General features: G+C 53.1%; 61 non-coding genes across 61 annotated transcripts; 42 read left to right on the forward strand and 19 right to left on the reverse strand.

The window, feature by feature from the left end:
• Nucleotides 1-98: 98 nt before the first annotated feature.
• On the reverse strand, nt 99-170 carry Trnap-agg. Its single transcript has one exon. It is a non-coding gene; the product is annotated as a tRNA-Pro (tRNA).
• Nucleotides 171-572: 402 nt separating this feature from the next.
• On the forward strand, nt 573-645 carry Trnav-cac. The gene has a single exon. It is a non-coding gene; the product is annotated as a tRNA-Val (tRNA).
• Nucleotides 646-803: 158 nt separating this feature from the next.
• Nucleotides 804-876, forward strand: Trnad-auc. The gene has a single exon. It is a non-coding gene; the product is annotated as a tRNA-Asp (tRNA).
• Nucleotides 877-1070: 194 nt separating this feature from the next.
• On the reverse strand, nt 1071-1142 carry Trnap-agg. Its single transcript has one exon. It is a non-coding gene; the product is annotated as a tRNA-Pro (tRNA).
• A 402-nt stretch (nt 1143-1544) lies between these two features.
• Nucleotides 1545-1617, forward strand: Trnav-cac. Its single transcript has one exon. It is a non-coding gene; the product is annotated as a tRNA-Val (tRNA).
• A 158-nt stretch (nt 1618-1775) lies between these two features.
• Trnad-auc lies at nt 1776-1848 on the forward strand. Its single transcript has one exon. It is a non-coding gene; the product is annotated as a tRNA-Asp (tRNA).
• A 194-nt stretch (nt 1849-2042) lies between these two features.
• Trnap-agg lies at nt 2043-2114 on the reverse strand. Its single transcript has one exon. It is a non-coding gene; the product is annotated as a tRNA-Pro (tRNA).
• Nucleotides 2115-2516: 402 nt separating this feature from the next.
• On the forward strand, nt 2517-2589 carry Trnav-cac. The gene has a single exon. It is a non-coding gene; the product is annotated as a tRNA-Val (tRNA).
• Nucleotides 2590-2747: 158 nt separating this feature from the next.
• Trnad-auc lies at nt 2748-2820 on the forward strand. The gene has a single exon. It is a non-coding gene; the product is annotated as a tRNA-Asp (tRNA).
• Nucleotides 2821-3014: 194 nt separating this feature from the next.
• On the reverse strand, nt 3015-3086 carry Trnap-agg. Its single transcript has one exon. It is a non-coding gene; the product is annotated as a tRNA-Pro (tRNA).
• Nucleotides 3087-3488: 402 nt separating this feature from the next.
• On the forward strand, nt 3489-3561 carry Trnav-cac. Its single transcript has one exon. It is a non-coding gene; the product is annotated as a tRNA-Val (tRNA).
• A 158-nt stretch (nt 3562-3719) lies between these two features.
• Nucleotides 3720-3792, forward strand: Trnad-auc. Its single transcript has one exon. It is a non-coding gene; the product is annotated as a tRNA-Asp (tRNA).
• A 194-nt stretch (nt 3793-3986) lies between these two features.
• On the reverse strand, nt 3987-4058 carry Trnap-agg. Its single transcript has one exon. It is a non-coding gene; the product is annotated as a tRNA-Pro (tRNA).
• A 402-nt stretch (nt 4059-4460) lies between these two features.
• On the forward strand, nt 4461-4533 carry Trnav-cac. Its single transcript has one exon. It is a non-coding gene; the product is annotated as a tRNA-Val (tRNA).
• A 158-nt stretch (nt 4534-4691) lies between these two features.
• On the forward strand, nt 4692-4764 carry Trnad-auc. Its single transcript has one exon. It is a non-coding gene; the product is annotated as a tRNA-Asp (tRNA).
• A 194-nt stretch (nt 4765-4958) lies between these two features.
• On the reverse strand, nt 4959-5030 carry Trnap-agg. Its single transcript has one exon. It is a non-coding gene; the product is annotated as a tRNA-Pro (tRNA).
• A 402-nt stretch (nt 5031-5432) lies between these two features.
• On the forward strand, nt 5433-5505 carry Trnav-cac. The gene has a single exon. It is a non-coding gene; the product is annotated as a tRNA-Val (tRNA).
• A 158-nt stretch (nt 5506-5663) lies between these two features.
• Nucleotides 5664-5736, forward strand: Trnad-auc. Its single transcript has one exon. It is a non-coding gene; the product is annotated as a tRNA-Asp (tRNA).
• A 194-nt stretch (nt 5737-5930) lies between these two features.
• On the reverse strand, nt 5931-6002 carry Trnap-agg. Its single transcript has one exon. It is a non-coding gene; the product is annotated as a tRNA-Pro (tRNA).
• Nucleotides 6003-6404: 402 nt separating this feature from the next.
• Trnav-cac lies at nt 6405-6477 on the forward strand. Its single transcript has one exon. It is a non-coding gene; the product is annotated as a tRNA-Val (tRNA).
• A 158-nt stretch (nt 6478-6635) lies between these two features.
• Nucleotides 6636-6708, forward strand: Trnad-auc. The gene has a single exon. It is a non-coding gene; the product is annotated as a tRNA-Asp (tRNA).
• A 194-nt stretch (nt 6709-6902) lies between these two features.
• Trnap-agg lies at nt 6903-6974 on the reverse strand. The gene has a single exon. It is a non-coding gene; the product is annotated as a tRNA-Pro (tRNA).
• A 402-nt stretch (nt 6975-7376) lies between these two features.
• Trnav-cac lies at nt 7377-7449 on the forward strand. The gene has a single exon. It is a non-coding gene; the product is annotated as a tRNA-Val (tRNA).
• A 158-nt stretch (nt 7450-7607) lies between these two features.
• Nucleotides 7608-7680, forward strand: Trnad-auc. The gene has a single exon. It is a non-coding gene; the product is annotated as a tRNA-Asp (tRNA).
• A 668-nt stretch (nt 7681-8348) lies between these two features.
• Nucleotides 8349-8421, forward strand: Trnav-cac. The gene has a single exon. It is a non-coding gene; the product is annotated as a tRNA-Val (tRNA).
• Nucleotides 8422-8579: 158 nt separating this feature from the next.
• On the forward strand, nt 8580-8652 carry Trnad-auc. Its single transcript has one exon. It is a non-coding gene; the product is annotated as a tRNA-Asp (tRNA).
• Nucleotides 8653-8846: 194 nt separating this feature from the next.
• Nucleotides 8847-8918, reverse strand: Trnap-agg. The gene has a single exon. It is a non-coding gene; the product is annotated as a tRNA-Pro (tRNA).
• Nucleotides 8919-9320: 402 nt separating this feature from the next.
• On the forward strand, nt 9321-9393 carry Trnav-cac. Its single transcript has one exon. It is a non-coding gene; the product is annotated as a tRNA-Val (tRNA).
• A 158-nt stretch (nt 9394-9551) lies between these two features.
• Trnad-auc lies at nt 9552-9624 on the forward strand. Its single transcript has one exon. It is a non-coding gene; the product is annotated as a tRNA-Asp (tRNA).
• A 194-nt stretch (nt 9625-9818) lies between these two features.
• Nucleotides 9819-9890, reverse strand: Trnap-agg. Its single transcript has one exon. It is a non-coding gene; the product is annotated as a tRNA-Pro (tRNA).
• A 402-nt stretch (nt 9891-10292) lies between these two features.
• On the forward strand, nt 10293-10365 carry Trnav-cac. Its single transcript has one exon. It is a non-coding gene; the product is annotated as a tRNA-Val (tRNA).
• A 158-nt stretch (nt 10366-10523) lies between these two features.
• Nucleotides 10524-10596, forward strand: Trnad-auc. Its single transcript has one exon. It is a non-coding gene; the product is annotated as a tRNA-Asp (tRNA).
• Nucleotides 10597-11264: 668 nt separating this feature from the next.
• On the forward strand, nt 11265-11337 carry Trnav-cac. The gene has a single exon. It is a non-coding gene; the product is annotated as a tRNA-Val (tRNA).
• Nucleotides 11338-11495: 158 nt separating this feature from the next.
• Trnad-auc lies at nt 11496-11568 on the forward strand. The gene has a single exon. It is a non-coding gene; the product is annotated as a tRNA-Asp (tRNA).
• Nucleotides 11569-11762: 194 nt separating this feature from the next.
• Trnap-agg lies at nt 11763-11834 on the reverse strand. The gene has a single exon. It is a non-coding gene; the product is annotated as a tRNA-Pro (tRNA).
• A 402-nt stretch (nt 11835-12236) lies between these two features.
• Nucleotides 12237-12309, forward strand: Trnav-cac. The gene has a single exon. It is a non-coding gene; the product is annotated as a tRNA-Val (tRNA).
• Nucleotides 12310-12467: 158 nt separating this feature from the next.
• Nucleotides 12468-12540, forward strand: Trnad-auc. The gene has a single exon. It is a non-coding gene; the product is annotated as a tRNA-Asp (tRNA).
• Nucleotides 12541-12734: 194 nt separating this feature from the next.
• Trnap-agg lies at nt 12735-12806 on the reverse strand. Its single transcript has one exon. It is a non-coding gene; the product is annotated as a tRNA-Pro (tRNA).
• A 402-nt stretch (nt 12807-13208) lies between these two features.
• Nucleotides 13209-13281, forward strand: Trnav-cac. The gene has a single exon. It is a non-coding gene; the product is annotated as a tRNA-Val (tRNA).
• A 158-nt stretch (nt 13282-13439) lies between these two features.
• Trnad-auc lies at nt 13440-13512 on the forward strand. The gene has a single exon. It is a non-coding gene; the product is annotated as a tRNA-Asp (tRNA).
• Nucleotides 13513-13706: 194 nt separating this feature from the next.
• Trnap-agg lies at nt 13707-13778 on the reverse strand. Its single transcript has one exon. It is a non-coding gene; the product is annotated as a tRNA-Pro (tRNA).
• A 402-nt stretch (nt 13779-14180) lies between these two features.
• Nucleotides 14181-14253, forward strand: Trnav-cac. The gene has a single exon. It is a non-coding gene; the product is annotated as a tRNA-Val (tRNA).
• A 158-nt stretch (nt 14254-14411) lies between these two features.
• On the forward strand, nt 14412-14484 carry Trnad-auc. Its single transcript has one exon. It is a non-coding gene; the product is annotated as a tRNA-Asp (tRNA).
• A 194-nt stretch (nt 14485-14678) lies between these two features.
• Trnap-agg lies at nt 14679-14750 on the reverse strand. Its single transcript has one exon. It is a non-coding gene; the product is annotated as a tRNA-Pro (tRNA).
• Nucleotides 14751-15152: 402 nt separating this feature from the next.
• On the forward strand, nt 15153-15225 carry Trnav-cac. The gene has a single exon. It is a non-coding gene; the product is annotated as a tRNA-Val (tRNA).
• A 158-nt stretch (nt 15226-15383) lies between these two features.
• Trnad-auc lies at nt 15384-15456 on the forward strand. Its single transcript has one exon. It is a non-coding gene; the product is annotated as a tRNA-Asp (tRNA).
• A 194-nt stretch (nt 15457-15650) lies between these two features.
• On the reverse strand, nt 15651-15722 carry Trnap-agg. Its single transcript has one exon. It is a non-coding gene; the product is annotated as a tRNA-Pro (tRNA).
• A 402-nt stretch (nt 15723-16124) lies between these two features.
• Trnav-cac lies at nt 16125-16197 on the forward strand. The gene has a single exon. It is a non-coding gene; the product is annotated as a tRNA-Val (tRNA).
• A 158-nt stretch (nt 16198-16355) lies between these two features.
• Trnad-auc lies at nt 16356-16428 on the forward strand. The gene has a single exon. It is a non-coding gene; the product is annotated as a tRNA-Asp (tRNA).
• Nucleotides 16429-16622: 194 nt separating this feature from the next.
• On the reverse strand, nt 16623-16694 carry Trnap-agg. Its single transcript has one exon. It is a non-coding gene; the product is annotated as a tRNA-Pro (tRNA).
• A 402-nt stretch (nt 16695-17096) lies between these two features.
• On the forward strand, nt 17097-17169 carry Trnav-cac. The gene has a single exon. It is a non-coding gene; the product is annotated as a tRNA-Val (tRNA).
• A 158-nt stretch (nt 17170-17327) lies between these two features.
• Trnad-auc lies at nt 17328-17400 on the forward strand. The gene has a single exon. It is a non-coding gene; the product is annotated as a tRNA-Asp (tRNA).
• Nucleotides 17401-17594: 194 nt separating this feature from the next.
• Trnap-agg lies at nt 17595-17666 on the reverse strand. Its single transcript has one exon. It is a non-coding gene; the product is annotated as a tRNA-Pro (tRNA).
• Nucleotides 17667-18068: 402 nt separating this feature from the next.
• Nucleotides 18069-18141, forward strand: Trnav-cac. The gene has a single exon. It is a non-coding gene; the product is annotated as a tRNA-Val (tRNA).
• A 158-nt stretch (nt 18142-18299) lies between these two features.
• Trnad-auc lies at nt 18300-18372 on the forward strand. The gene has a single exon. It is a non-coding gene; the product is annotated as a tRNA-Asp (tRNA).
• Nucleotides 18373-18702: 330 nt separating this feature from the next.
• On the forward strand, nt 18703-18775 carry Trnav-cac. The gene has a single exon. It is a non-coding gene; the product is annotated as a tRNA-Val (tRNA).
• A 158-nt stretch (nt 18776-18933) lies between these two features.
• Nucleotides 18934-19006, forward strand: Trnad-auc. Its single transcript has one exon. It is a non-coding gene; the product is annotated as a tRNA-Asp (tRNA).
• Nucleotides 19007-19200: 194 nt separating this feature from the next.
• On the reverse strand, nt 19201-19272 carry Trnal-aag. The gene has a single exon. It is a non-coding gene; the product is annotated as a tRNA-Leu (tRNA).
• A 402-nt stretch (nt 19273-19674) lies between these two features.
• Nucleotides 19675-19747, forward strand: Trnav-cac. Its single transcript has one exon. It is a non-coding gene; the product is annotated as a tRNA-Val (tRNA).
• Nucleotides 19748-19905: 158 nt separating this feature from the next.
• Trnad-auc lies at nt 19906-19978 on the forward strand. The gene has a single exon. It is a non-coding gene; the product is annotated as a tRNA-Asp (tRNA).
• A 194-nt stretch (nt 19979-20172) lies between these two features.
• Trnap-agg lies at nt 20173-20244 on the reverse strand. The gene has a single exon. It is a non-coding gene; the product is annotated as a tRNA-Pro (tRNA).
• Between the last annotated feature and the right edge of the window lie 1631 nt (nt 20245-21875).

The following is a 21875-nucleotide window of genomic DNA, read 5'->3' on the forward strand; positions in this document are numbered from 1 at the left end:
CAATTGCTCACACCAAATAAGAAATTCATTTGATATTGACGGCGAGCTTTTTGCGCTGACTCAGCCACTGACGTGCGATCAGTTTGCACAACACGCTAGGGCTCGTCCGGGATTTGAAACCGGGACCTCCTGCACCCTAAGCAGGAATCATACCCCTAGACCAACGAGCCCTGTGACACGGCGAATGCCAATTACTTCGGTCCCTCGATGTCGTCCAGGGTGCCCTGACAGTCTCGTGTAGGCTGGCGGGATGGGGGCGGTGCGAATTCCCGCGGTCGGCGGCCTTACTGGGCTATTGGTACCTTCATGTAGACCTGCCGCTGGGCTCGCACTGCCTGCTGCTGAGAAAGTGATTGCTTTTGCTGATATGACTTGCAATAACGACTGCGCGAAACGCCGCTATCTCGTTAGGGGTGCTACGGCAGACACCCTGTCGAGCACCCCGAAGACTTCTTGAGCCCTCGGCTGTGATGGGTTCCAGGCTGACAAATGAAATGTCGTGTGTGCATTCGCCGACGAGAGAAAGGCTGAGGCAAGTTGGAGTGAACAAGGATGGACTTCTCGGGTCCGTCGTTTCCGTAGTGTAGCGGTAATCACGTCTGCTTCACACGCAGAAGGTCCCCGGTTCGATCCCGGGCGGGAACAGTATTTTCCTGCCTGTGTCGTATTGTCCTCCAATGAGCCACGTCGTGTGTGGATCTGCTGCATGTCCCTTCGTTTTGCAAGTACCACATTTATTGAATTTTTTAGTTACGATGGCAACATCACTACAAGTTGTCTGTGAAGTAAGGTGCGCACAAGCAGTTTCCGTGGTGTAGAGGTTATCACGTCTGCCCATCACGCAGAAGTTCCCTGGTTCGATCCCGGGCGGAAACACTTTTTCATCACTTTAAGCAAGACTTACTAACATGCATCTGCTACCATCTGTACCCGAAACCTTCGTAATCGCCTTCACGCGTTGGACCACAGCGTCAATTGCTCACACCAAATAAGAAATTCATTTGATATTGACGGCGAGCTTTTTGCGCTGACTCAGCCACTGACGTGCGATCAGTTTGCACAACACGCTAGGGCTCGTCCGGGATTTGAAACCGGGACCTCCTGCACCCTAAGCAGGAATCATACCCCTAGACCAACGAGCCCTGTGACACGGCGAATGCCAATTACTTCGGTCCCTCGATGTCGTCCAGGGTGCCCTGACAGTCTCGTGTAGGCTGGCGGGATGGGGGCGGTGCGAATTCCCGCGGTCGGCGGCCTTCCTGGGCTATTGGTACCTTCATGTAGACCTGCCGCTGGGCTCGCACTGCCTGCTGCTGAGAAAGTGATTGCTTTTGCTGATATGACTTGCAATAACGACTGCGCGAAACGCCGCTATCTCGTTAGGGGTGCTACGGCAGACACCCTCTCGAGCACCCCGAAGACTTCTTGAGCCCTCGGCTGTGATGGGTTCCAGGCTGACAAATGAAATGTCGTGTGTGCATTCGCCGACGAGAGAAAGGCTGAGGCAAGTTGGAGTGAACAAGGATGGACTTCTCGGGTCCGTCGTTTCCGTAGTGTAGCGGTTATCACGTCTGCTTCACACGCAGAAGGTCCCCGGTTCGATCCCGGGCGGGAACAGTATTTTCCTGCCTGTGTCGTATTGTCCTCCAATGAGCCACGTCGTGTGTGGATCTGCTGCATGTCCCTTCGTTTTGCAAGTACCACATTTATTGAATTTTTTAGTTACGATGGCAACATCACTACAAGTTGTCTGTGAAGTAAGGTGCGCACAAGCAGTTTCCGTGGTGTAGAGGTTATCACGTCTGCCCATCACGCAGAAGTTCCCTGGTTCGATCCCGGGCGGAAACACTTTTTCATCACTTTAAGCAAGACTTACTAACATGCATCTGCTACCATCTGTACCCGAAACCTTCGTAATCGCCTTCACGCGTTGGACCACAGCGTCAATTGCTCACACCAAATAAGAAATTCATTTGATATTGACGGCGAGCTTTTTGCGCTGACTCAGCCACTGACGTGCGATCAGTTTGCACAACACGCTAGGGCTCGTCCGGGATTTGAACCCGGGACCTCCGGCACCCTAAGCAGGAATCATACCCCTAGACCAACGAGCCCTGTGACACGGCGAATGCCAATTACTTCGGTCCCTCGATGTCGTCCAGGGTGCCCTGACAGTCTCGTGTAGGCTGGCGGGATGGGGGCGGCGCGAATTCCCGCGGTCGGCGGCCTTCCTGGGCTATTGGTACCTTCACGTAGAGCTGCCGCTGGGCTCGCACTGCCTGCTGCTGAGAAAGTGATTGCTTTTGCTGATATGACTTGCAATAACGACTGCGCGAAACGCCGCTATCTCGTTAGGGGTGCTACGGCAGACACCCTGTCGAGCACCCCGAAGACTTCTTGAGCCCTCGGCTGTGATGGGTTCCAGGCTGACAAATGAAATGTCGTGTGTGCATTCGCCGACGAGAGAAAGGCTGAGGCAAGTTGGAGTGAACAAGGATGGACTTCTCGGGTCCGTCGTTTCCGTAGTGTAGCGGTAATCACGTCTGCTTCACACGCAGAAGGTCCCCGGTTCGATCCCGGGCGGGAACAGTATTTTCCTGCCTGTGTCGTATTGTCCTCCAATGAGCCACGTCGTGTGTGGATCTGCTGCATGTCCCTTCGTTTTGCAAGTACCACATTTATTGAATTTTTTAGTTACGATGGCAACATCACTACAAGTTGTCTGTGAAGTAAGGTGCGCACAAGCAGTTTCCGTGGTGTAGAGGTTATCACGTCTGCCCATCACGCAGAAGTTCCCTGGTTCGATCCCGGGCGGAAACACTTTTTCATCACTTTAAGCAAGACTTACTAACATGCATCTGCTACCATCTGTACCCGAAACCTTCGTAATCGCCTTCACGCGTTGGACCACAGCGTCAATTGCTCACACCAAATAAGAAATTCATTTGATATTGACGGCGAGCTTTTTGCGCTGACTCAGCCACTGACGTGCGATCAGTTTGCACAACACGCTAGGGCTCGTCCGGGATTTGAACCCGGGACCTCCGGCACCCTAAGCAGGAATCATACCCCTAGACCAACGAGCCCTGTGACACGGCGAATGCCAATTACTTCGGTCCCTCGATGTCGTCCAGGGTGCCCTGACAGTCTCGTGTAGGCTGGCGGGATGGGGGCTTCGCGAATTCCCGCGGTCGGCGGCCTTCCTGGGCTATTGGTACCTTCACGTAGAGCTGCCGCTGGGCTCGCACTGCCTGCTGCTGAGAAAGTGATTGCTTTTGCTGATATGACTTGCAATAACGACTGCGCGAAACGCCGCTATCTCGTTAGGGGTGCTACGGCAGACACCCTGTCGAGCACCCCGAAGACTTCTTGAGCCCTCGGCTGTGATGGGTTCCAGGCTGACAAATGAAATGTCGTGTGTGCATTCGCGGACGAGAGAAAGGCTGAGGCAAGTTGGAGTGAACAAGGATGGACTTCTCGGGTCCGTCGTTTCCGTAGTGTAGCGGTAATCACGTCTGCTTCACACGCAGAAGGTCCCCGGTTCGATCCCGGGCGGGAACAGTATTTTCCTGCCTGTGTCGTATTGTCCTCCAATGAGCCACGTCGTGTGTGGATCTGCTGCATGTCCCTTCGTTTTGCAAGTACCACATTTATTGAATTTTTTAGTTACGATGGCAACATCACTACAAGTTGTCTGTGAAGTAAGGTGCGCACAAGCAGTTTCCGTGGTGTAGAGGTTATCACGTCTGCCCATCACGCAGAAGTTCCCTGGTTCGATCCCGGGCGGAAACACTTTTTCATCACTTTAAGCAAGACTTACTAACATGCATCTGCTACCATCTGTACCCGAAACCTTCGTAATCGCCTTCACGCGTTGGACCACAGCGTCAATTGCTCACACCAAATAAGAAATTCATTTGATATTGACGGCGAGCTTTTTGCGCTGACTCAGCCACTGACGTGCGATCAGTTTGCACAACACGCTAGGGCTCGTCCGGGATTTGAAACCGGGACCTCCTGCACCCTAAGCAGGAATCATACCCCTAGACCAACGAGCCCTGTGACACGGCGAATGCCAATTACTTCGGTCCCTCGATGTCGTCCAGGGTGCCCTGACAGTCTCGTGTAGGCTGGCGGGATGGGGGCGGTGCGAATTCCCGCGGTCGGCGGCCTTCCTGGGCTATTGGTACCTTCATGTAGACCTGCCGCTGGGCTCGCACTGCCTGCTGCTGAGAAAGTGATTGCTTTTGCTGATATGACTTGCAATAACGACTGCGCGAAACGCCGCTATCTCGTTAGGGGTGCTACGGCAGACACCCTCTCGAGCACCCCGAAGACTTCTTGAGCCCTCGGCTGTGATGGGTTCCAGGCTGACAAATGAAATGTCGTGTGTGCATTCGCCGACGAGAGAAAGGCTGAGGCAAGTTGGAGTGAACAAGGATGGACTTCTCGGGTCCGTCGTTTCCGTAGTGTAGCGGTTATCACGTCTGCTTCACACGCAGAAGGTCCCCGGTTCGATCCCGGGCGGGAACAGTATTTTCCTGCCTGTGTCGTATTGTCCTCCAATGAGCCACGTCGTGTGTGGATCTGCTGCATGTCCCTTCGTTTTGCAAGTACCACATTTATTGAATTTTTTAATTACGATGGCAACATCACTACAAGTTGTCTGTGAAGTAAGGTGCGCACAAGCAGTTTCCGTGGTGTAGAGGTTATCACGTCTGCCCATCACGCAGAAGTTCCCTGGTTCGATCCCGGGCGGAAACACTTTTTCATCACTTTAAGCAAGACTTACTAACATGCATCTGCTACCATCTGTACCCGAAACCTTCGTAATCGCCTTCACGCGTTGGACCACAGCGTCAATTGCTCACACCAAATAAGAAATTCATTTGATATTGACGGCGAGCTTTTTGCGCTGACTCAGCCACTGACGTGCGATCAGTTTGCACAACACGCTAGGGCTCGTCCGGGATTTGAACCCGGGACCTCCGGCACCCTAAGCAGGAATCATACCCCTAGACCAACGAGCCCTGTGACACGGCGAATGCCAATTACTTCGGTCCCTCGATGTCGTCCAGGGTGCCCTGACAGTCTCGTGTAGGCTGGCGGGATGGGGGCGGCGCGAATTCCCGCGGTCGGCGGCCTTCCTGGGCTATTGGTACCTTCATGTAGAGCTGCCGCTGGGCTCGCACTGCCTGCTGCTGAGAAAGTGATTGCTTTTGCTGATATGACTTGCAATAACGACTGCGCGAAACGCCGCTATCTCGTTAGGGGTGCTACGGCAGACACCCTCTCGAGCACCCCGAAGACTTCTTGAGCCCTCGGCTGTGATGGGTTCCAGGCTGACAAATGAAATGTCGTGTGTGCATTCGCCGACGAGAGAAAGGCTGAGGCAAGTTGGAGTGAACAAGGATGGACTTCTCGGGTCCGTCGTTTCCGTAGTGTAGCGGTAATCACGTCTGCTTCACACGCAGAAGGTCCCCGGTTCGATCCCGGGCGGGAACAGTATTTTCCTGCCTGTGTCGTATTGTCCTCCAATGAGCCACGTCGTGTGTGGATCTGCTGCATGTCCCTTCGTTTTGCAAGTACCACATTTATTGAATTTTTTAGTTACGATGGCAACATCACTACAAGTTGTCTGTGAAGTAAGGTGCGCACAAGCAGTTTCCGTGGTGTAGAGGTTATCACGTCTGCCCATCACGCAGAAGTTCCCTGGTTCGATCCCGGGCGGAAACACTTTTTCATCACTTTAAGCAAGACTTACTAACATGCATCTGCTACCATCTGTACCCGAAACCTTCGTAATCGCCTTCACGCGTTGGACCACAGCGTCAATTGCTCACACCAAATAAGAAATTCATTTGATATTGACGGCGAGCTTTTTGCGCTGACTCAGCCACTGACGTGCGATCAGTTTGCACAACACGCTAGGGCTCGTCCGGGATTTGAAACCGGGACCTCCTGCACCCTAAGCAGGAATCATACCCCTAGACCAACGAGCCCTGTGACACGGCGAATGCCAATTACTTCGGTCCCTCGATGTCGTCCAGGGTGCCCTGACAGTCTCGTGTAGGCTGGCGGGATGGGGGCGGTGCGAATTCCCGCGGTCGGCGGCCTTCCTGGGCTATTGGTACCTTCATGTAGAGCTGCCGCTGGGCTCGCACTGCCTGCTGCTGAGAAAGTGATTGCTTTTGCTGATATGACTTGCAATAACGACTGCGCGAAACGCCGCTATCTCGTTAGGGGTGCTACGGCAGACACCCTGTCGAGCACCCCGAAGACTTCTTGAGCCCTCGGCTGTGATGGGTTCCAGGCTGACAAATGAAATGTCGTGTGTGCATTCGCGGACGAGAGAAAGGCTGAGGCAAGTTGGAGTGAACAAGGATGGACTTCTCGGGTCCGTCGTTTCCGTAGTGTAGCGGTAATCACGTCTGCTTCACACGCAGAAGGTCCCCGGTTCGATCCCGGGCGGGAACAGTATTTTCCTGCCTGTGTCGTATTGTCCTCCAATGAGCCACGTCGTGTGTGGATCTGCTGCATGTCCCTTCGTTTTGCAAGTACCACATTTATTGAATTTTTTAGTTACGATGGCAACATCACTACAAGTTGTCTGTGAAGTAAGGTGCGCACAAGCAGTTTCCGTGGTGTAGAGGTTATCACGTCTGCCCATCACGCAGAAGTTCCCTGGTTCGATCCCGGGCGGAAACACTTTTTCATCACTTTAAGCAAGACTTACTAACATGCATCTGCTACCATCTGTACCCGAAACCTTCGTAATCGCCTTCACGCGTTGGACCACAGCGTCAATTGCTCACACCAAATAAGAAATTCATTTGATATTGACGGCGAGCTTTTTGCGCTGACTCAGCCACTGACGTGCGATCAGTTTGCACAACACGCTAGGGCTCGTCCGGGATTTGAACCCGGGACCTCCGGCACCCTAAGCAGGAATCATACCCCTAGACCAACGAGCCCTGTGACACGGCGAATGCCAATTACTTCGGTCCCTCGATGTCGTCCAGGGTGCCCTGACAGTCTCGTGTAGGCTGGCGGGATGGGGGCGGCGCGAATTCCCGCGGTCGGCGGCCTTCCTGGGCTATTGGTACCTTCATGTAGAGCTGCCGCTGGGCTCGCACTGCCTGCTGCTGAGAAAGTGATTGCTTTTGCTGATATGACTTGCAATAACGACTGCGCGAAACGCCGCTATCTCGTTAGGGGTGCTACGGCAGACACCCTGTCGAGCACCCCGAAGACTTCTTGAGCCCTCGGCTGTGATGGGTTCCAGGCTGACAAATGAAATGTCGTGTGTGCATTCGCGGACGAGAGAAAGGCTGAGGCAAGTTGGAGTGAACAAGGATGGACTTCTCGGGTCCGTCGTTTCCGTAGTGTAGCGGTTATCACGTCTGCTTCACACGCAGAAGGTCCCCGGTTCGATCCCGGGCGGGAACAGTATTTTCCTGCCTGTGTCGTATTGTGCTCCAATGAGCCACGTCGTGTGTGGATCTGCTGCATGTCCCTTCGTTTTGCAAGTACCACATTTATTGAATTTTTTAGTTACGATGGCAACATCACTACAAGTTGTCTGTGAAGTAAGGTGCGCACAAGCAGTTTCCGTGGTGTAGAGGTTATCACGTCTGCCCATCACGCAGAAGTTCCCTGGTTCGATCCCGGGCGGAAACACTTTTTCATCACTTTAAGCAAGACTTACTAACATGCATCTGCTACCATCTGTACCCGAAACCTTCGTAATCGCCTTCACGCGTTGGACCACAGCGTCAATTGCTCACACCAAATAAGAAATTCATTTGATATTGACGGCGAGCTTTTTGCGCTGACTCAGCCACTGACGTGCGATCAGTTTGCACAACACGCTAGGGATCGTCCGGGATTTGAAACCGGGACCTCCTGCACCCTAAGCAGGAATCATACCCCTAGACCAACGAGCCCTGTGACACGGCGAATGCCAATTACTTCGGTCCCTCGATGTCGTCCAGGGTGCCCTGACAGTCTCGTGTAGGCTGGCGGGATGGGGGCGGTGCGAATTCCCGCGGTCGGCGGCCTTCCTGGGCTATTGGTACCTTCATGTAGAGCTGCCGCTGGGCTCGCACTGCCTGCTGCTGAGAAAGTGATTGCTTTTGCTGATATGACTTGCAATAACGACTGCGCGAAACGCCGCTATCTCGTTAGGGGTGCTACGGCAGACACCCTCTCGAGCACCCCGAAGACTTCTTGAGCCCTCGGCTGTGATGGGTTCCAGGCTGACAAATGAAATGTCGTGTGTGCATTCGCCGACGAGAGAAAGGCTGAGGCAAGTTGGAGTGAACAAGGATGGACTTCTCGGGTCCGTCGTTTCCGTAGTGTAGCGATTATCACGTCTGCTTCACACGCAGAAGGTCCCCGGTTCGATCCCGGGCGGGAACAGTATTTTCCTGCCTGTGTCGTATTGTCCTCCAATGAGCCACGTCGTGTGTGGATCTGCTGCATGTCCCTTCGTTTTGCAAGTACCACATTTATTGAATTTTTTAGTTACGATGGCAACATCACTACAAGTTGTCTGTGAAGTAAGGTGCGCACAAGCAGTTTCCGTGGTGTAGAGGTTATCACGTCTGCCCATCACGCAGAAGTTCCCTGGTTCGATCCCGGGCGGAAACACTTTTTCATCACTTTAAGCAAGACTTACTAACATGCATCTGCTACCATCTGTACCCGCAACCTTCGTAATCGCCTTCACGCGTTGGACCACAGCGTCAATTGCTCACACCAAATAAGAAATTCATTTGATATTGACGGCGAGCTTTTTGCGCTGACTCAGCCACTGACGTGCGATCAGTTTGCACAACACGCTAGGGCTCGTCCGGGATTTGAACCCGGGACCTCCTGCACCCTAAGCAGGAATCATACCCCTAGACCAACGAGCCCTGTGACACGGCGAATGCCAATTACTTCGGTCCCTCGATGTCGTCCAGGGTGCCCTGACAGTCTCGTGTAGGCTGGCGGGATGGGGGCCTCGCCAATTCCCGCGGTCGGCGGCCTTCCTGGGCTATTGGTACCTTCATGTAGAGCTGCCGCTGGGCTCGCACTGCCTGCTGCTGAGAAAGTGATTGCTTTTGCTGATATGACTTGCAATAACGACTGCGCGAAACGCCGCTATCTCGTTAGGGGTGCTACGGCAGACACCCTGTCGAGCACCCCGAAGACTTCTTGAGCCCTCGGCTGTGATGGGTTCCAGGCTGACAAATGAAATGTCGTGTGTGCATTCGCGGACGAGAGAAAGGCTGAGGCAAGTTGGAGTGAACAAGGATGGACTTCTCGGGTCCGTCGTTTCCGTAGTGTAGCGGTAATCACGTCTGCTTCACACGCAGAAGGTCCCCGGTTCGATCCCGGGCGGGAACAGTATTTTCCTGCCTGTGTCGTATTGTCCTCCAATGAGCCACGTCGTGTGTGGATCTGCTGCATGTCCCTTCGTTTTGCAAGTACCACATTTATTGAATTTTTTAGTTACGATGGCAACATCACTACAAGTTGTCTGTGAAGTAAGGTGCGCACAAGCAGTTTCCGTGGTGTAGAGGTTATCACGTCTGCCCATCACGCAGAAGTTCCCTGGTTCGATCCCGGGCGGAAACACTTTTTCATCACTTTAAGCAAGACTTACTAACATGCATCTGCTACCATCTGTACCCGAAACCTTCGTAATCGCCTTCACGCGTTGGACCACAGCGTCAATTGCTCACACCAAATAAGAAATTCATTTGATATTGACGGCGAGCTTTTTGCGCTGACTCAGCCACTGACGTGCGATCAGTTTGCACAACACGCTAGGGCTCGTCCGGGATTTGAACCCGGGACCTCCGGCACCCTAAGCAGGAATCATACCCCTAGACCAACGAGCCCTGTGACACGGCGAATGCCAATTACTTCGGTCCCTCGATGTCGTCCAGGGTGCCCTGACAGTCTCGTGTAGGCTGGCGGGATGGGGGCGGCGCGAATTCCCGCGGTCGGCGGCCTTCCTGGGCTATTGGTACCTTCATGTAGAGCTGCCGCTGGGCTCGCACTGCCTGCTGCTGAGAAAGTGATTGCTTTTGCTGATATGACTTGCAATAACGACTGCGCGAAACGCCGCTATCTCGTTAGGGGTGCTACGGCAGACACCCTGTCGAGCACCCCGAAGACTTCTTGAGCCCTCGGCTGTGATGGGTTCCAGGCTGACAAATGAAATGTCGTGTGTGCATTCGCGGACGAGAGAAAGGCTGAGGCAAGTTGGAGTGAACAAGGATGGACTTCTCGGGTCCGTCGTTTCCGTAGTGTAGCGGTTATCACGTCTGCTTCACACGCAGAAGGTCCCCGGTTCGATCCCGGGCGGGAACAGTATTTTCCTGCCTGTGTCGTATTGTGCTCCAATGAGCCACGTCGTGTGTGGATCTGCTGCATGTCCCTTCGTTTTGCAAGTACCACATTTATTGAATTTTTTAGTTACGATGGCAACATCACTACAAGTTGTCTGTGAAGTAAGGTGCGCACAAGCAGTTTCCGTGGTGTAGAGGTTATCACGTCTGCCCATCACGCAGAAGTTCCCTGGTTCGATCCCGGGCGGAAACACTTTTTCATCACTTTAAGCAAGACTTACTAACATGCATCTGCTACCATCTGTACCCGAAACCTTCGTAATCGCCTTCACGCGTTGGACCACAGCGTCAATTGCTCACACCAAATAAGAAATTCATTTGATATTGACGGCGAGCTTTTTGCGCTGACTCAGCCACTGACGTGCGATCAGTTTGCACAACACGCTAGGGATCGTCCGGGATTTGAAACCGGGACCTCCTGCACCCTAAGCAGGAATCATACCCCTAGACCAACGAGCCCTGTGACACGGCGAATGCCAATTACTTCGGTCCCTCGATGTCGTCCAGGGTGCCCTGACAGTCTCGTGTAGGCTGGCGGGATGGGGGCGGTGCGAATTCCCGCGGTCGGCGGCCTTCCTGGGCTATTGGTACCTTCATGTAGAGCTGCCGCTGGGCTCGCACTGCCTGCTGCTGAGAAAGTGATTGCTTTTGCTGATATGACTTGCAATAACGACTGCGCGAAACGCCGCTATCTCGTTAGGGGTGCTACGGCAGACACCCTCTCGAGCACCCCGAAGACTTCTTGAGCCCTCGGCTGTGATGGGTTCCAGGCTGACAAATGAAATGTCGTGTGTGCATTCGCCGACGAGAGAAAGGCTGAGGCAAGTTGGAGTGAACAAGGATGGACTTCTCGGGTCCGTCGTTTCCGTAGTGTAGCGATTATCACGTCTGCTTCACACGCAGAAGGTCCCCGGTTCGATCCCGGGCGGGAACAGTATTTTCCTGCCTGTGTCGTATTGTCCTCCAATGAGCCACGTCGTGTGTGGATCTGCTGCATGTCCCTTCGTTTTGCAAGTACCACATTTATTGAATTTTTTAGTTACGATGGCAACATCACTACAAGTTGTCTGTGAAGTAAGGTGCGCACAAGCAGTTTCCGTGGTGTAGAGGTTATCACGTCTGCCCATCACGCAGAAGTTCCCTGGTTCGATCCCGGGCGGAAACACTTTTTCATCACTTTAAGCAAGACTTACTAACATGCATCTGCTACCATCTGTACCCGCAACCTTCGTAATCGCCTTCACGCGTTGGACCACAGCGTCAATTGCTCACACCAAATAAGAAATTCATTTGATATTGACGGCGAGCTTTTTGCGCTGACTCAGCCACTGACGTGCGATCAGTTTGCACAACACGCTAGGGCTCGTCCGGGATTTGAACCCGGGACCTCCTGCACCCTAAGCAGGAATCATACCCCTAGACCAACGAGCCCTGTGACACGGCGAATGCCAATTACTTCGGTCCCTCGATGTCGTCCAGGGTGCCCTGACAGTCTCGTGTAGGCTGGCGGGATGGGGGCCTCGCCAATTCCCGCGGTCGGCGGCCTTCCTGGGCTATTGGTACCTTCATGTAGAGCTGCCGCTGGGCTCGCACTGCCTGCTGCTGAGAAAGTGATTGCTTTTGCTGATATGACTTGCAATAACGACTGCGCGAAACGCCGCTATCTCGTTAGGGGTGCTACGGCAGACACCCTCTCGAGCACCCCGAAGACTTCTTGAGCCCTCGGCTGTGATGGGTTCCAGGCTGACAAATGAAATGTCGTGTGTGCATTCGCGGACGAGAGAAAGGCTGAGGCAAGTTGGAGTGAACAAGGATGGACTTCTCGGGTCCGTCGTTTCCGTAGTGTAGCGGTTATCACGTCTGCTTCACACGCAGAAGGTCCCCGGTTCGATCCCGGGCGGGAACAGTATTTTCCTGCCTGTGTCGTATTGTCCTCCAATGAGCCACGTCGTGTGTGGATCTGCTGCATGTCCCTTCGTTTTGCAAGTACCACATTTATTGAATTTTTTAGTTACGATGGCAACATCACTACAAGTTGTCTGTGAAGTAAGGTGCGCACAAGCAGTTTCCGTGGTGTAGAGGTTATCACGTCTGCCCATCACGCAGAAGTTCCCTGGTTCGATCCCGGGCGGAAACACTTTTTCATCACTTTAAGCAAGACTTACTAACATGCATCTGCTACCATCTGTACCCGAAACCTTCGTAATCGCCTTCACGCGTTGGACCACAGCGTCAATTGCTCACACCAAATAAGAAATTCATTTGATATTGACGGCGAGCTTTTTGCGCTGACTCAGCCACTGACGTGCGATCAGTTTGCACAACACGCTAGGGCTCGTCCGGGATTTGAACCCGGGACCTCCTGCACCCTAAGCAGGAATCATACCCCTAGACCAACGAGCCCTGTGACACGGCGAATGCCAATTACTTCGGTCCCTCGATGTCGTCCAGGGTGCCCTGACAGTCTCGTGTAGGCTGGCGGGATGGGGGCCTCGCCAATTCCCGCGGTCGGCGGCCTTCCTGGGCTATTGGTACCTTCATGTAGAGCTGCCGCTGGGCTCGCACTGCCTGCTGCTGAGAAAGTGATTGCTTTTGCTGATATGACTTGCAATAACGACTGCGCGAAACGCCGCTATCTCGTTACGGGTGCTACGGCAGACACCCTCTCGAGCACCCCGAAGACTTCTTGAGCCCTCGGCTGTGATGGGTTCCAGGCTGACAAATGAAATGTCGTGTGTGCATTCGCGGACGAGAGAAAGGCTGAGGCAAGTTGGAGTGAACAAGGATGGACTTCTCGGGTCCGTCGTTTCCGTAGTGTAGCGGTTATCACGTCTGCTTCACACGCAGAAGGTCCCCGGTTCGATCCCGGGCGGGAACAGTATTTTCCTGCCTGTGTCGTATTGTCCTCCAATGAGCCACGTCGTGTGTGGATCTGCTGCATGTCCCTTCGTTTTGCAAGTACCACATTTATTGAATTTTTTAGTTACGATGGCAACATCACTACAAGTTGTCTGTGTAGTAAGGTGCGCACAAGCAGTTTCCGTGGTGTAGAGGTTATCACGTCTGCCCATCACGCAGAAGTTCCCTGGTTCGATCCCGGGCGGAAACACTTTTTCATCACTTTAAGCAAGACTTACTAACATGCATCTGCTACCATCTGTACCCGAAACCTTCGTAATCGCCTTCACGCGTTGGACCACAGCGTCAATTGCTCACACCAAATAAGAAATTCATTTGATATTGACGGCGAGCTTTTTGCGCTGACTCAGCCACTGACGTGCGATCAGTTTGCACAACACGCTAGGGCTCGTCCGGGATTTGAACCCGTGACCTCCTGCACCCTAAGCAGGAATCATACCCCTAGACCAACGAGCCCTGTGACACGGCGAATGCCAATTACTTCGGTCCCTCGATGTCGTCCAGGGTGCCCTGACAGTCTCGTGTAGGCTGGCGGGATGGGGGCGGCGCGAATTCCCGCGGTCGGCGGCCTTCCTGGGCTATTGGTACCTTATTGTAGAGCTGCCGCTGGGCTCGCACTGCCTGCTGCTGAGAAAGTGATTGCTTTTGCTGATATGACTTGCAATAACGACTGCGCGAAACGCCGCTATCTCGTTAGGGGTGCTACGGCAGACACCCTCTCGAGCACCCCGAAGACTTCTTGAGCCCTCGGCTGTGATGGGTTCCAGGCTGACAAATGAAATGTCGTGTGTGCATTCGCCGACGAGAGAAAGGCTGAGGCAAGTTGGAGTGAACAAGGATGGACTTCTCGGGTCCGTCGTTTCCGTAGTGTAGCGGTTATCACGTCTGCTTCACACGCAGAAGGTCCCCGGTTCGATCCCGGGCGGGAACAGTATTTTCCTGCCTGTGTCGTATTGTCCTCCAATGAGCCACGTCGTGTGTGGATCTGCTGCATGTCCCTTCGTTTTGCAAGTACCACATTTATTGAATTTTTTAGTTACGATGGCAACATCACTACAAGTTGTCTGTGAAGTAAGGTGCGCACAAGCAGTTTCCGTGGTGTAGAGGTTATCACGTCTGCCCATCACGCAGAAGTTCCCTGGTTCGATCCCGGGCGGAAACACTTTTTCATCACTTTAAGCAAGACTTACTAACATGCATCTGCTACCATCTGTACCCGACACCTTCGTAATCGCCTTCACGCGTTGGACCACAGCGTCAATTGCTCACACCAAATAAGAAATTCATTTGATATTGACGGCGAGCTTTTTGCGCTGACTCAGCCACTGACGTGCGATCAGTTTGCACAACACGCTAGGGCTCGTCCGGGATTTGAACCCGTGACCTCCTGCACCCTAAGCAGGAATCATACCCCTAGACCAACGAGCCCTGTGACACGGCGAATGCCAATTACTTCGGTCCCTCCATGTCGTCCAGGGTGCCCTGACAGTCTCGTGTAGGCTGGCGGGATGGGGGCGGCGCGAATTCCCGCGGTCGGCGGCCTTCCTGGGCTATTGGTACCTTCATGTAGAGCTGCCGCTGGGCTCGCACTGCCTGCTGCTGAGAAAGTGATTGCTTTTGCTGATATGACTTGCAATAACGACTGCGCGAAACGCCGCTATCTCGTTAGGGGTGCTACGGCAGACACCCTCTCGAGCACCCCGAAGACTTCTTGAGCCCTCGGCTGTGATGGGTTCCAGGCTGACAAATGAAATGTCGTGTTTGCATTCGCGGACGAGAGAAAGGCTGAGGCAAGTTGGAGTGAACAAGGATGGACTTCTCGGGTCCGTCGTTTCCGTAGTGTAGCGGTTATCACGTCTGCTTCACACGCAGAAGGTCCCCGGTTCGATCCCGGGCGGGAACAGTATTTTCCTGCCTGTGTCGTATTGTCCTCCAATGAGCCACGTCGTGTGTGGATCTGCTGCATGTCCCTTCGTTTTGCAAGTACCACATTTATTGAATTTTTTAGTTACGATGGCAACATCACTACAAGTTGTCTGTGAAGTAAGGTGCGCACAAGCAGTTTCCGTGGTGTAGAGGTTATCACGTCTGCCCATCACGCAGAAGTTCCCTGGTTCGATCCCGGGCGGAAACACTTTTTCATCACTTTAAGCAAGACTTACTAACATGCATCTGCTACCATCTGTACCCGAAACCTTCGTAATCGCCTTCACGCGTTGGACCACAGCGTCAATTGCTCACACCAAATAAGAAATTCATTTGATATTGACGGCGAGCTTTTTGCGCTGACTCAGCCACTGACGTGCGATCAGTTTGCACAACACGCTAGGGCTCGTCCGGGATTTGAACCCGGGACCTCCTGCACCCTAAGCAGGAATCATACCCCTAGACCAACGAGCCCTGTGACACGGCGAATGCCAATTACTTCGGTCCCTCGATGTCGTCCAGGGTGCCCTGACAGTCTCGTGTAGGCTGGCGGGATGGGGGCGGCGCCAATTGCCGCGGTCGGCGGCCTTCCTGGGCTATTGGTACCTTCATGTAGAGCTGCCGCTGGGCTCGCACTGCCTGCTGCTGAGAAAGTGATTGCTTTTGCTGATATGACTTGCAATAACGACTGCGCGAAACGCCGCTATCTCGTTAGGGGTGCTACGGCAGACACCCTGTCGAGCACCCCGAAGACTTCTTGAGCCCTCGGCTGTGATGGGTTCCAGGCTGACAAATGAAATGTCGTGTGTGCATTCGCGGACGAGAGAAAGGCTGAGGCAAGTTGGAGTGAACAAGGATGAACTTCCCGGGTCCGTCGTTTCCGTAGTGTAGCGGTTATCACGTCTGCTTCACACGCAGAAGGTCCCCGGTTCGATCCTGGGCGGGAACAGTATTTTCCTGCCTGTGTCGTATTGTCCTCCAATGAGCCACGTCGTGTGTGGATCTGCTGCATGTCCCTTCGTTTTGCAAGTATCACATTTATTGAATTTTTTAGTTACGATGGCAACATCACTACAAGTTGTCTGTGAAGTAAGGTGCGCACAAGCAGTTTCCGTGGTGTAGAGGTTATCACGTCTGCCCATCACGCAGAAGTTCCCTGGTTCGATCCCGGGCGGAAACACTTTTTCATCACTTTAAGCAAGACTTACTAACATGCATCTGCTACCATCTGTACCCGAAACCTTCGTAATCGCCTTCACGCGTTGGACCACAGCGTCAATTGCTCACACCAAATAAGAAATTCATTTGATATTGACGGGGAGCTTTTTGCGCTGACTCAGCCACTGACGTGCGATCAGTTTAAACAACACGCTAGGGCTCGTCCGGGATTTGAACCCGGGACCTCCTGCACCCTAAGCAGGAATCATACCCCTAGACCAACGAGCCCTGTGACACGGCGAATGCCAATTACTTCGGTCCCTCGATGTCGTCCAGGGTGCCCTGACAGTCTCGTGTAGGCTGGCGGGATGGGGGCGGCGCGAATTCCCGCGGTCGGCGGCCTTCCTGGGCTATTGGTACCTTCATGTAGAGCTGCCGCTGGGCTCGCACTGCCTGCTGCTGAGAAAGTGATTGCTTTTGCTGATATGACTTGCAATAACGACTGCGCGAAACGCCGCTATCTCGTTAGGGGTGCTACGGTAGATACCCTCTCGAGCACCCCGAAGACTTCTTGAGCCCTCGGCTGTGATGGGTTCCAGGCTGACAAATGAAATGTCGTGTTTGCATTCGCGGACGAGAGAAAGGCTGAGGCAAGTTGGAGTGAACAAGGATGGACTTCTCGGGTCCGTCGTTTCCGTAGTGTAGCGGTTATCACGTCTGCTTCACACGCAGAAGGTCCCCGTTTCGATCCCGGGCGGGAACAGTATTTTCCTGCCTGTGTCGTATTGTCCTCCAATGAGCCACGTCGTGTGTGGATCTGCTGCATGTCCCTTCGTTTTGCAAGTACCACATTTATTGAATTTTTTAGTTACGATGGCAACATCACTACAAGTTGTCTGTGAAGTAAGGTGCGCACAAGCAGTTTCCGTGGTGTAGAGGTTATCACGTCTGCCCATCACGCAGAAGTTCCCTGGTTCGATCCCGGGCGGAAACACTTTTTCATCACTTTAAGCAAGACTTACTAACATGCATCTGCTACCATCTGTACCCGAAACCTTCGTAATCGCCTTCACGCGTTGGACCACAGCGTCAATTGCTCACACCAAATAAGAAATTCATTTGATATTGACGGCGAGCTTTTTGCGCTGACTCAGCCACTGACGTGCGATCAGTTTGCACAACACGCTAGGGCTCGTCCGGGATTTGAACCCGGGACCTCCTGCACCCTAAGCAGGAATCATACCCCTAGACCAACGAGCCCTGTGACACGGCGAATGCCAATTACTTCGGTCCCTCGATGTCGTCCAGGGTGCCCTGACAGTCTCGTGTAGGCTGGCGGGATGGGGGCGGCGCCAATTGCCGCGGTCGGCGGCCTTCCTGGGCTATTGGTACCTTCATGTAGAGCTGCCGCTGGGCTCGCACTGCCTGCTGCTGAGAAAGTGATTGCTTTTGCTGATATGACTTGCAATAACGACTGCGCGAAACGCCGCTATCTCGTTAGGGGTGCTACGGCAGACACCCTCTCGAGCACCCCGAAGACTTCTTGAGCCCTCGGCTGTGATGGGTTCCAGGCTGACAAATAAAATGTCGTGTGTGCATTCGCGGACGAGAGAAAGGCTGAGGCAAGTTGGAGTGAACAAGGATGAACTTCCCGGGTCCGTCGTTTCCGTAGTGTAGCGGTTATCACGTCTACTTCACACGCAGAAGGTCCCCGGTTCGATCCTGGGCGGGAACAGTATTTTCCTGCCTGTGTCGTATTGTCCTCCAATGAGCCACGTCGTGTGTGGATCTGCTGCATGTCCCTTCGTTTTGCAAGTATCACATTTATTGAATTTTTTAGTTACGATGGCAACATCACTACAAGTTGTCTGTGAAGTAAGGTGCGCACAAGCAGTTTCCGTGGTGTAGAGGTTATCACGTCTGCCCATCACGCAGAAGTTCCCTGGTTCGATCCCGGGCGGAAACACTTTTTCATCACTTTAAGCAAGACTTACTAACATGCATCTGCTACCATCTGTACCCGAAACCTTCGTAATCGCCTTCGCTGGGCTCGCACTGCCTGCTGCTGAGAAAGTGATTGCTTTTGCTGATATGACTTGCAATAACGACTGCGCGAAACGCCGCTATCTCGTTAGGGGTGCTACGGCAGACACCCTCTCGAGCACCCCGAAGACTTCTTGAGCCCTCGGCTGTGATGGGTTCCAGGCTGACAAATGAAATGTCGTGTGTGCATTCGCGGACGAGAGAAAGGCTGAGGCAAGTTGGAGTGAACAAGGATGGACTTCTCTGGTCCGTCGTTTCCGTAGTGTAGCGGTTATCACGTCTGCTTCACACGCAGAAGGTCCCCGGTTCGATCCCGGGCGGGAACAGTATTTTCCTGCCTGTGTCGTATTGTCCTCCAATGAGCCACGTCGTGTGTGGATCTGCTGCATGTCCCTTCGTTTTGCAAGTACCACATTTATTGAATTTTTTAGTTACGATGGCAACATCACTACAAGTTGTCTGTGAAGTAAGGTGCGCACAAGCAGTTTCCGTGGTGTAGAGGTTATCACGTCTGCCCATCACGCAGAAGTTCCCTGGTTCGATCCCGGGCGGAAACACTTTTTCATCACTTTAAGCAAGACTTACTAACATGCATCTGCTACCATCTGTACCCGAAACCTTCGTAATCGCCTTCACGCGTTGGACCACAGCGTCAATTGCTCACACCAAATAAGAAATTCATTTTATACTGACGGCGAGCTTTTTGCGCTGACTCAGCCACTGACGTGCGATCAGTTTGCACAACACGCTAGGGCTCGTCCGGGATTTGAAACCGGGACCTCCTGCACCTTAAGCAGGAATCATACCCCTAGACCAACGAGCCCTGTGACACGGCGAATGCCAATTACTTCGGTCCCTCGATGTCGTCCAGGGTGCCCTGACAGTCTCGTGTAGGCTGGCGGGATGGGGGCGGCGCGAATTCCCGCGGTCGGCGGCCTTCCTGGGCTATTGGTACCTTCATGTAGAGCTGCCGCTGGGCTCGCACTGCCTGCTGCTGAGAAAGTGATTGCTTTTGCTGATATGACTTGCAATAACGACTGCGCGAAACGCCGCTATCTCGTTAGGGGTGCTACGGCAGACACCCTCTCGAGCACCCCGAAGACTTCTTGAGCCCTCGGCTGTGATGGGTTCCAGGCTGACAAATGAAATGTCGTGTGTGCATTCGCGGACGAGAGAAAGGCTGAGGCAAGTTGGAGTGAACAAGGATGGACTTCTCTGGTCCGTCGTTTCCGTAGTGTAGCGGTTATCACGTCTGCTTCACACGCAGAAGGTCCCCGGTTCGATCCCGGGCGGGAACAGTATTTTCCTGCCTGTGTCGTATTGTCCTCCAATGAGCCACGTCGTGTGTGGATCTGCTGCATGTCCCTTCGTTTTGCAAGTATCACATTTATTGAATTTTTTAGTTACGATGGCAACATCACTACAAGTTGTCTGTGAAGTAAGGTGCGCACAAGCAGTTTCCGTGGTGTAGAGGTTATCACGTCTGCCCATCACGCAGAAGTTCCCTGGTTCGATCCCGGGCGGAAACACTTTTTCATCACTTTAAGCAAGACTTACTAACATGCATCTGCTACCATCTGTACCCGAAACCTTCGTAATCGCCTTCACGCGTTGGACCACAGCGTCAATTGCTCACACCAAATAAGAAATTCATTTGATATTGACGGCGAGCTTTTTGCGCTGACTCAGCCACTGACGTGCGATCAGTTTGCACAACACGCTAGGGCTCGTCCGGGATTTGAACCCGTGACCTCCTGCACCCTAAGCAGGAATCATACCCCTAGACCAACGAGCCCTGTGACACGGCGAATGCCAATTACTTCGGTCCCTCGATGTCGTCCAGGGTGCCCTGACAGTCTCGTGTAGGCTGGCGGGATGGGGGCGGCGCGAATTCCCGCGGTCGGCGGCCTTCCTGGGCTATTGGTACCTTCATGTAGAGCTGCCGCTGGGCTCGCACTGCCTGCTGCTGAGAAAGTGATTGCTTTTGCTGATATGACTTGCAATAACGACTGCGCGAAACGCCGCTATCTCGTTAGGGGTGCTACGGCAGACACCCTCTCGAGCACCCCGAAGACTTCTTGAGCCCTCGGCTGTGATGGGTTCCAGGCTGACAAATGAAATGTCGTGTGTGCATTCGCGGACGAGAGAAAGGCTGAGGCAAGTTGGAGTGAACAAGGATGGACTTCTCTGGTCCGTCGTTTCCGTAGTGTACGAGTTCCGCTTTAGACGCCGTGCAGTGTGGACGTGCCTAGTCTTCCGCTCCGCCGTAGCGTTACGTATAGTGGACTATCGTTTTTGTTACGTGTTGTGTTGCAACTTCTGAGAGTATTTCTCCGTCGTTGTTTCGTACCTTGTGTTACTTTCTGTCCTTATTTCAGTGTTTTTTGTGTAGCGGTTTCGACCGCATATTTTGAAAATGTCGTCCCAGGTTATTCCTCGTCAGGCTACAGTTAGTTTTGCTTTTGACAAGTCAACCCGCCATGTGCAACCTAGTTCTCTTGAGATTCATGATTGGTTGGTAGATACCTTTGGTGTTCATTCGGATCAGGTGCACACTGCTTATTTTGATACCGAACTGTATGTTTTCTTTGTTAAGTTTATGGACCCACTTCAGGTTGATAAAATTCTTTCTAAATATGGTCATCAAGTTCTCTTTCGGCATCGGGATGATTCTGTAAGTACCGTGCTGCTTTCCAATGCTTCCATCACGTATACCAATGTTCGTGTTTACAACCTTCCACCGGAGGTGGATAATGTCTATCTTAAGGAGGGTCTACAGAAGTATGGTGATGTAAAGAGCATTCGCCTTGAACGCTGGTCAAGCCAACATCGCCTGCAATGTTACAGTGGTATTCGTTCAGTCGAAATGCACGTTAAGCAGAATATTCCATCTCACCTGCAGATCGGTGGATATCGTGTCCATGTAACATATAGTGGTCAGGTTGGCACCTGTTTTTTGTGCAATGAAAGTGGTCACGTGCGTACCGACTGTCCGCGGAGAGTTTTTGTTTTAAAAAATTCTCTCGAACAGCGTCGCAAGTTAACGGTCGCTGACCTCGTTGCAGGTGGTTCTGCTCTTGGTGTAGCACAGTCCAGTGGTAGTAGCGCCCCGCCACAGGTTTTGCGCACCCCTGATACAGAATTTCCTCCTTTGCGTGCTAAATCTGATGTTGTTCCGTCTGTCCCTCAGGTGGGTGTGCCACTTTTGAATAATAAGAGGCGTCGCCCACACGATGGAAATAGTACGGATGAGGATCTCCCTGAGATGCCCCAGTCCGAGCGACCGGCATCCTCCGAGCCACTGTGTACTGTAGCTGCTCCCTGCCCTCCTGAGGTAGCGGTTCCGGTGGCGGCTGCTGGCGCCCCTCCGGCCTCCGACGCAGCTTCTCTCGAGTCGGGTCGTCGGTCGGGCCTGTTGGCGCCGTC

This window comes from Schistocerca piceifrons, chromosome 2, assembly GCF_021461385.2.
Source record: "Schistocerca piceifrons isolate TAMUIC-IGC-003096 chromosome 2, iqSchPice1.1, whole genome shotgun sequence".
NCBI lineage: Eukaryota > Metazoa > Arthropoda > Insecta > Orthoptera > Acrididae > Schistocerca > Schistocerca piceifrons.